Source organism: Dromiciops gliroides, chromosome 4 (genome assembly GCF_019393635.1).
Source record: "Dromiciops gliroides isolate mDroGli1 chromosome 4, mDroGli1.pri, whole genome shotgun sequence".
NCBI classification, from domain to species: domain Eukaryota; kingdom Metazoa; phylum Chordata; class Mammalia; order Microbiotheria; family Microbiotheriidae; genus Dromiciops; species Dromiciops gliroides.
Window position 1 is genome coordinate 235210450 of NC_057864.1, and position 10299 is coordinate 235220748.

The window sequence follows — 10299 nt, forward strand, 5'->3', positions numbered from 1 at the left end:
GGATTTATTTTATATCCTGCTACTTTGCTAAAGTTGTTAATTGTTTCAAGTAATTTTGAGTTGATTCTCTAGGATTCTTTAAGTATACCATCATTATATCTTCAAAAGAGTGATAGTTTTGTTTCCTCCTTGCCTATTCTAATTCCTTTAATTCCTTTCTCTTCTCTGATTGCTAAAGCTATCATTTCTAGGACAATATTAAATAATAGGGGTGATAATGGACATTCCTGTTTCACCCCTGATCTTATTGGGAAGGCCTCTAATTTATCTCCATTGCATATAATACTTGCTGATGGTTTTAGGTAGATACTGTTTATTATTTAAGGAAAGCTCCACCTATTCCTAAACTCTAGTGTTTTTATTAGGAATGGGTGCTATATTTTGTCAAAGTTTTCTCTGCATCTATTGAGATAATCATATGATTTTGGTTGGTTTTCTTATTGATGTGGTTAATTATGTTAATAGTTTTCCTAATGTTGAACCAGCCCTGCATTCCTGGTATAAATCCCACCTGGTCATAGTGTATTATCCTGGTGATCACTTGCTGTAATCTCCTTGCTAATATCTTATTTAACATTTTAGCATCAATATTCATTAGGGAAATTGATCTATAATTTTCTTTCTCTGTTTTTGCTTTGCCTGGTTTTGGTATCACCACCATATTTGTGTCATAAACGAATTTGGTAAACTCCTTCTTCACCTATTTTTCCAAATAATTTGTATAATATTGGAATTAATGTTTCTTAAATGTTGGTAAAATTCACCCGTAAACCCACTGGCCCTGGGATTTTTTTCTTAGGGAGTTCATTAATAGCTTGTTCCTGAGGTTGTTTTAAGAGGTAAATAGTGGATTCTATTTCCATTTTGTGCTCTGGTTCTAAGATTTCTTGGGCCAGACCCTGGTCTGTCCATGTCAGCCTTATAGGGAAAGCAGTACATTATAAATGAAGCCAGAATGTTGTTTCATAAAAACAAAAACTTTATGGATTTAGAACTGATTAAACAATGTACGGATGTACAGCAAGAATTGAAATAGGATTGCATTATTAGATCCAATATTCAAGGCCAATTCACCTGCCTCCAATGGCCTTCATGCCCTACAAAGTCAAAGTTCAGACTCAGGAGGAGCTAAGGAAACTTCCCAGTCCATTACATTTCAAGTCTTATGATAAAGTTTCTTCCTTCCTTCCTTCCTTCCTTTCTTTCTTTCTTTCTTTCTTTCTTTCTTTCTTTCTTTCTTTCTTTCTTTCTTTCTTTCTTTCTTTCTTTCTCTTTCTTTCTTTTCTTTCTTTCTTTCTTTCTTTCTTTCTTTCTTTCTTTCTTTCTTTCTTTCTTTCTTTCTTTCTTTCTTTCTTTCTTTCTTTCTTTCTTCCTTTCTTTCTTTCTTCCTTCCTTCCTTCCATTCTTCCTTTCCTTCCTTCCTTCCTTCCTTCCTTCCTTCCTTCCTTCCTTCTTCCTTCCTTCCTTCCTTCCTTTCTTTCTTTCTTGTGGGGCAATGAGGGTTTGAGTGACTTGCCCAGGGTCACACAGCTAGCAAGTATCAAGTGTCTGAGGCCAGATTTGAATTCTTGAATCCAGGGCCAGTGCTTTATCCACTGTGCCACCTAGCTGCCCCAATGAAGTTTCTTAATCCAAGAAACATGAACTATGAGTCACGTAGGGCTGAGGCACAAACTAGATGATGGATCTTTTCTCCTTTACTTTAGCCCAGTCAGAGAAGGCAGGACAAAGAATATAGTCTTTGCAATAACTTCTTTTAAACACTAAAGATTTGGGTCCATAATCCTTTGACACTAATTTGTATGTCCTTGAATTTATCAGTGTCAGTGTCTTTCTATAAGATAAGAAGATGCTAACCCCCAAAGATCATTCCTAATCATGATCTTAGCAACAGTTTAAATAAAAGTCCTGAACATAGCAGGACTTGGGTTTAAGTTTAAATTTTAAAAATTAATTATATGTGGAAATAATATAGCCATATACACAGAAGAGGCTGCAGAGGAGAGACATGGCAGTACCTATTTCTCTTGGAAGTTCTTAAAATGACTACAGAAATCAGATATGAGCCTCATACTGGTAAACCCTCTGTGGGGCTTTGTTTTGTGTTTTAGTTATGGCTATATGTAAAATTCTTTTTTTTTTTTTTTGGTGAGCAATTGGGGTTAAGTGACTTGCCCAGGGTCACACAGCTAGGTAAGTGTTAAGTGTCTGAGGCCGGATTGAACTCAGGTCTTCCTGAATCCAGGGCCGGTGCTCTATCCACTGTGCCATCTAGCTGCCCCATGGCTATATTTAAAATAAGACCTTTTATGTTTTAGTTGTTCTATTGATATCTTTTTTTGGAATCTCTTGATTCAAAGATATACTTCTCATTAATATTCAGTAGGCTATTTTCTCCTTTACCAAACTAGCACAGTTCATCATACATACTTGAGTCTAGGGCTTCTTAAACTTTTTCACTCGCAACTCCTTTTTGCCTGAGGTATGTGTAATCCAATTTTTCATAACCTCCACATTCAGTTATGCAAATCCATGTGGGATTGAGACCCACAGTTTAAGAAGTTTAAGCTCTACTCCCCATCATTCCTTTAACTGCTAGCAGAAGATATAATATCTCAGAGAAATTTTAGAGACAGGAAATATTCCAATATTCAGGAATTGATAAGCATATTTTATTCTGTCCATTAAACGCATACAATACACAAACAAGATTCTAAAACCTATGACTTATAATTCTGGCCTCAAAGCTTCACTGCAACTCATACTACCATCAGCAAAAGTAATCATTTCTAATTGACAACAAAATTGGAATCTCACAAGCAGAAGAATATGCTGTATACATTATAAGGTTAGGCTGATTCTATGATTATGTACAAATAGTTAAATAAAATCTAGATCAAAAGGAGAAGAGAATGTGCTTTTGTGATAAGTCAAGGGAAAACACCACTGGGAATCACTGCACATTAGGTTTGTCTTTCATGTTCAAAGATAATTGAAATCTTCAATAACATTATTCATTAAAAAAGGATTTTCTTGAAATATGATGGCAGGCTCTGGTTTTTTTGGTTAGTGTTCACATAGTCCATTGATTCTAAATTTGATTCCCCCTGCAATCAGTTTTCCATGTCAGGTTTTTGTTATTGTTGTTGTTGGTTTTTTTGCTATGAGATACCATGAATTTTCTTCTTTTTTTCAGCCTTTTGGCTTTGTTTTTAATATTTCTTGTTTCATGGAAGCATTGGCCTCTATTTGGTCATTTCTAATTTCAGGGAATATGTTGCTTGGGAAAGGTTTTGTGCCAAGCTGTTTAATATCCTATATATCTTTCTTCTATTGCTTTCATTTCGTTCGAAACTTTTTCCTCAAGCTCTATCATTTATAAAAATATTTTAACATCCTTAAAAAAAAAACTCTTGCTTTATCTATTTTTTTTTTGGTTGTCCATTCTCCCAGCCTACATCCTACTTTGGATTTGGATTAGGACTGGGTTTTGCTGACTTCAAGAAAGAAAGCCTGGTCAGTCCTCTTGCTGCTTTCTTGAAGTATTGAGTGTTAAGTTTTTCTAGGGTCTCAAGAGTAGTCTAGAGGCTAAAGCATGTCTGACCATGCCAACTCCTCCACCCTGCACAATTAATTCTAATTGCTCCTATTACTCTTAAATCAAATATAAAAAATTCTTTTTGGCATTTAAGACCCTTCACAACTTGGCTCCTCCTTAGCCTACCTGTCTTTCTGTATTTTACTTCTCTCTATGCCCTCTACTGGTTGATTTGTTTTCCCTTGCACATGCTACTCCATCTTCCATTTCAATGTCTTTATACTAACTATGCCAAAAGAGTGGTATGTTCTTCCTCCCTTAATGTGCCCCACTTCTTTCAAGACTCAGCTCAGCCTCTCTCTCTCCCAGTCACTTAAATCCTTGGCCAATTTGCTTCCTTTTTCTAGACATGTATCATGTATGTGCTTATTTTTTAAATGATATTTACCCCTATAATCAATCAATAAATGTTCAATAAGTACCTTACATGTCGAAGGCATTATGCTAAATGTTGGGGATACAAAGAGGCAAAAGAAAGTCCCTGCCCTCAAGGAACTTACAATCTAATAGGAACATCAACATACAAACAAATATACTCAAAGCAAGCTATACACAGGAAGAAGAAAAGCACTGGAATTAAATGGGGGTTAGGAAAATTTTGTGAAGGTGGGATTTTAGTTGGGACTTAAAGGAAGCCAGGGAAGTCCCAGTAGAAGGAGCAAAGGAAGGAGAGCATTCTAGGCATGGGAGACAGCCAAATGAAACACCCAGAGCCAAGAGGTAGAGTATCTTGTTCAAGGCCAGTGTCATTGGAATGAAGAATATATGGTGGGGACTATGGTGTAAGAAGACTGCAAAAGGAGGATGGGAGAGGGCAGCTGGTGGTGCAGTGGATAAAGCACCAGCCCTGGACTAGTGTAAAAATATTTAACTGACTACCTGGGCCCTAATCTAATTAGGGGACCTAATCTGGGGACTGTTTGACTGTCTGGCTATCTGACTGCTATTAATTTCCTAAGCCAATCTGTTAGGGCCTTTTAAAAATTTCTCCACACTGCTCCACTCCCAAACTGATAAGCAAACAATTAAGAAGCCTCTTAACTAAATAATCAAAGAAGGTTTATTTATAAAAATAAATGTAAGAGATAAAAAACTGCTTTCCCCATGTCTCCCCCCTGCTGATGCTTGTGCTTACTCTTTGCGGTCTAACTTTCTTAGCATCCTCCTGTGTACCAATGGACCTTCTAGCAATCCCCCTTTCCATCTAGTGTCCCCCTCACTGAAGATCCCCTGCTTTCACTTTTCTCACCAACCTCCTTCTGTTCTCCTAGTCCTCTGGCGTCCTCCTTCTGTCCGTCCTCCCCGGTATATACTTTCTTCTCTCCCCCTCAAACCTCAGGCTCCCTTCAACCCTGCACACACCAAGCTAATCCCCTGGTGGCACACCCAGAGCTCTAGGGTCTGTGCCCCCTGCTGCGCACCCAGGGCCTGGCAGGACAAGCCTGGGATCTCAGGGGCAGCTCCCCTCAGGGTGGAGGGACCTGGGGCTTTCCCCAGCTGTCTGCCCAGCCAGCATTCTCTAAGTCCCATGGGCTTCCTCAGCTCAGCTGAAGCGAAATGACAGGGAGGGGCAACAGCCCCTCTTATAGAGAAAAAACCCCTGAAGGCCCAAGGCTTTTTTAATTTCAGCCAAAGGCAGGGTCCCCAAATCAAAATAAATTCCCACAGTAGCTGTGTGACCCTGGGCAAGTCACTTGGCCCTCATTGCCCACCAAAAAAGCAAACAAAAAAACCAACCCCCCCCCCCCCAAAAAAAAAAAAAAGTAGGAGGGAGGTCAGTAGGAGGGCGGTTAGGTTATAAAGGACTTTGAATGTCAAACAGAACATTCTGCATTTGCTCCTGGAGGCAATTGGGAAGCCAGTGGAGTTTATTGGGTAAGGAGGGAAATATGATCAGATCTGCATTTTAGGAAAATCACTTTAGTGATTGAATAGAGAATGAATGGATTGGAGGGGGAGAGACTTGAGGAAGGCAGACCCACCAAACAGCTATTTGCAGTAATCAGAATGAGGGCCTACACTAGAGTGGTGACAGTGTCAGTGGAGAGAAAGGGGTATTTGAGATATGTTACAAAGGTGAAATTTGGCAGACCTTGACAAACAACTTGGATATGTAGGGGTGATAGTGAAGAATCCAGTATGACTCCTAGGTTGTGAGTCTGAGGGACTAGAAGAATTTAGTTGCTCTCTACAATAAAAAGAAAGGGATGGGCAGCTAGGTGGGCGAAGTGGATAGAGCACCGGCCCTGGATTCAGGAGGACCTGAGTTCAAATCCGGCCTCAGACACTTGAGCAAGTCACTTACCCTCATTGCCCGCAAAAAAAAAAAAAAAAACATTTAAAAAAAAAAGAAAGGTAGAGGCTTCGGGGGTGGGGGAGAGGTGAGCTAGGGAAGTTGGAGGAGTAGGGAAGAGAATAAGTTCTGTTTTGGACATACTGAGTTTAAGATGTCTGAAAGGCAACTGGAGAAGTGAGATTGGAGGTCAGCAGAGAGACCTGGACAGGAACTTCATGAGATCACCAAATGAATAATGTAGAGGAGAAGAGGGCCCAAGTCTAAACCTTGAAGAACGCATTATCTAGAAGAGGATCCAGCAGAAAAATAGTAGTCAGATAGGTCAGATAGATATAATGAGAAGAGGAGGGAAAAAACGGTGTCCCAAAAACCTAAAAAGAAGAGAACAGCAAAGGGGGAGAGTGATCAATCAGTGTCAAAGAGGGTCAAGGAGAATGGGGATTGAGAAATGGCCATTGGATTTGCAACTAAGATTATTAGTAACTTTGGAAAGTTTCAGTAGAATTGATGAGCTTGGAAACCAGAGTGTAAGGGGTTAAGGAGAGAGTGAGAGATTGAAAACGAAGGTGCCTATTGTAGACAGTCTTTTCCAGGAGTTTAGCTACAAAAGGGCAGAAGAGATATATAGGATGATTAGCAGGGTTGGACAGGATCAAATGAGGTTTTCAGGATGGGGAAGACATGGACATATTTGTAGGCAACAGGAAATGAGATAGAGAGGAAGAGGACTGAAGATAAGTGAAAGAGTGGGGATCACAGAGGAGAGTTGGATGATTTGGGATGGAATGGGAATCACTTAAATGAGTAGCGAAATTAGCCTTGGTAAAAAGTAAGGTCACTTCATCATGTGAGACAGGGATGAAGGAGAGGGACAGAAAGCACCTGAGTGATAGGAGATGGAGGAAGAGGGGAAGAGATAGAGTTCAGGATGAATGGCTTCAACTTTTTTTTTTTTTGGTGGGGCAATGAGGGTTTAGTGACTTGCCCAGGGTCACACTGCTAGTAGATGTGTCAAGTGTCTGAGGTTGGATTTGAACTCAGGTCCTCCTGAATCCAGGGTCGGTGCTTTATCCACTGTGCCACCTAGCTGCCTCTTGGCTTCATTTTTTCTTCCCCTGTAAAATATGAGGCTGAGAGTCAGGGTAGAGGTAGTCATGGGTAGGTTTGATTAGGGATGAAGAGTAGGGAGTGGGATAGTAAATTGATAGGGGAAATATAGTAGGGATTGCCGAGCAGGAGTAAGGGTTCAGTTGAAGCTATACAGGGTGGACCAAAAGTCATGTTTTATAACTTTTTGAAAATTATTTTTTCTTTTTTTGCTATTTACAAGATTTTATTTACTCATGTAATGTAAGTTTGTTTCCTATATATACTGTATATGATGCTATAGTATTGTAAATTAAAAACAAGAATAAAGAAGTTATTAAATATTGATACCCCTTCATGACTCTTGGACCCACCCTGCATAATTTATAGTTGATCTGGTCAGATTGGATTGTGTGGTTTCCTTCATCTTTGTTGAGTAACAAGTAGGTAGGTACAAAGGTGACAAATGGTGGGAGTGATCCAAGGCTGAGACTTGGCTGGCCATAATTGGGGATAAGGGAACTAAGGATCTGAAAGGAAAACAATAGAGTTGAATTGGTTCACCAAGGGATCAAGATGGGGAGGAAAAAATAACTAGAATGGCCTAGTAGAGAACTGAGGTATCAAGGGAGTGGAAGTCACAGTGTAGAGGAATTATAGACAAGATAAATTTCAGAATTCTTTGTTTTTGTTTTTTAGTGAGGCAATTGGGGTTAAGTGACTTGCCCAGGGTCACACAGCTAGTAAGTGTCTGAGGCAGGATTTGAACTCAGGTACTCCTGACTCCAGGGCTGGTGCTCTATCCACTGCACCACCTAGTTGCCCCCTATTTCAGAATTCTTGAACATGAAGGTGGTACATTTGTGGGAGGTGAGTAGGTTAAGGAATTGAGTGTTTGAGAGAGAAGCAATACATATAATGAAGTTCCCTAGTATGAGGGTAGGAGTTGAGTAGGAGAAAAATTCCTGGAGGTCAGGGGATTTGTTTTTTTGCCTTTCTTTACATCTCCACCAATTAGAAGTGCTTAATACATAGCTTAATAAGTGCTGTACATGGTGCTGTGTTAGTGTTTAGAGCACTTCAGTTCAATATCCACCCTCACTGGATCCTACATAAGTCACTTAACTATTGTCTGACTGTTTCCTCATGGGGACATAATACCTCCCTCACAGGACTTGTTGTTGTTAAATTTGGTTCCCTCTCCCTTCCCCTTGACTAAATTAAAAATTTGTAGAATATAAGTTCGATATAAATTGGACAGGAGTATTTAGGTTGTAGGAGATGGCTTTTTTCCCTTCTTTTCGGGGAGGGGGGGTGCAGGGTCACACAGCTAGTGTCCTGAGGCCAGATTTGAACTCAGGTACTCCTGACTCCAGGGCCAGTGTTCTATCCGCTGTGCCACCTAGCTGCCCTTTTTTTTTCTCCTCATTTCTTAATGTGGAACTGAATCATCTTAACTTTAAAAACCTTTCTCTACTATATTTTAATTGGTTTCCTTTATATCTTATTTTTGCATTTAAAAAAACATTCTGGGGCAGGCTAGGTGGCGCAGTGAATAAAGCACCAACCCTGGAGTCAGGAGGAACCTGAGTTCAAATCCGGCCTCAGATACTTTGACACTTACTAGCTGTGAGACCCTGGGCAAGTCCACTTAACCCCCATAGCCCTAAAACAAAACAAAACAAAAAACCATTCTGACACTATAAAGAATATCCAGGGCAGCTAGACGGCGAGTGGATAGAGCACCAGCCCTGGATTCAGGAGTACCTGAATTCAAATCTGACCTCAGACACTTAACACTTACTAGCTGTGTGACCCTGGGCAAGTCACTTAACCCCAATTGCCTCACCAAAAACAAAAACAAAAGAATCTCCCATTAAGTAGTATTGTGGGGGGGAAGGGACACATTTGATATAGTCCTCATATATCTAAAAATGACTTTCATGGTCTAATCCAGTCTCCTCATTTTGCAGAATGTGCAAACTGAGGCCTAGAGAAGAAGGAAGATCCCAACAGTAATGACAGAGGCAGAATTCAAACTCAGATCACTAATCTGACTCATCCTTTCATGTTGTAAAGGTTTTATTTAGTTTAACTCCCCAAAGCCACCCAAATTTGATTGTAGTGGGAAGCATGCTGTACTCAGGATTTGAATGTTACCCATAGATTGTGATCTTGGGCATTATGTTCCTTTCTCAGTCCTTCATCTTCAAATTGCATCAGAATTCCTTTCAGGTTCTGACATTGCTCTGAGAATAGCCAGGCTACAAACCAGTTCTTCTCAGTAGGGATCTTACTCAATATTCAGGGAAGCAACCTTTGATCTAGCCTAACTCCCTTTAAAGTCACAGTGGGGATGGCCAGTTTTATTTTTTTGGATGAGGTCAATTGGGGTTAAGTGACTTGCCCAGGGTCACACAGCTAGTAAGTGTCAAGTGTCTGAGGCTGGATTTGAACTCAGGTACCTCCTAACTCCAGGGCCAGTGCTCTATCCACTACGTCACCTAGCGGCTCCCATCTTTTCTTCCTTATTTGAGAGATACCACCTAGCTGTCCTGGGGATGGCCAATTTTTAAAATCTATATTATTATTGTGCATGATAAGACCCAGGAGGCCTATTTCTATGTGATCACAGATCTCTGACACCCAATTCCTCATTTTAAAGTTGAGGTTATAATCTATGTTCAAATTCCTTACAGTTCTATTCTGAATTCAATATTGCTCAAAATAGACGGGTCATATCTTTATGGAGAACTTTATTGCAATAGCATTTTTGGCATGTGGGAACAGTGCTTACAGCAGTGCTCACTTAATAGTACTTCATGGCCTACCTCCAGTGGGAATCAAATATTCTTTAGGGATATCCAGTAGCCTAGTTCAACTTTCATTCACATCTTAAAAAAGAGGTGAATGTCAGTTTCCCTGGGGTCACACAATATTAAGTAGGGTTTTGTTTTGGTATCTATGTTGTATTTTTATTTTTGTTAAACATTGTACAATTCCCTTTAATATTCTGGGATTTTTGGTCATACTCAGGGAGTTGTTTCTGGGCTATTTGTGGCCCACAACCCGTAACTTTGACATCTCTGCTAGATCATTAGGAACTTGCCAAGAAGGGATTTCCTGATGAAGCTTCCCTGACCCTGACACAATTTCTTTCCCTAAGGAATCCTGATTGGCCACAACTTCCTTGGTTTAGCTTCTTGGTCTGGGAGCTCTAACTTCCAATTTTCATAGTCTCCAACGACTGACTAACCAGATGTTTCCAGGGCAAGAGAAGAGAAACTATGTCCAGAGAAGCTAATGTCACTGAATTCTT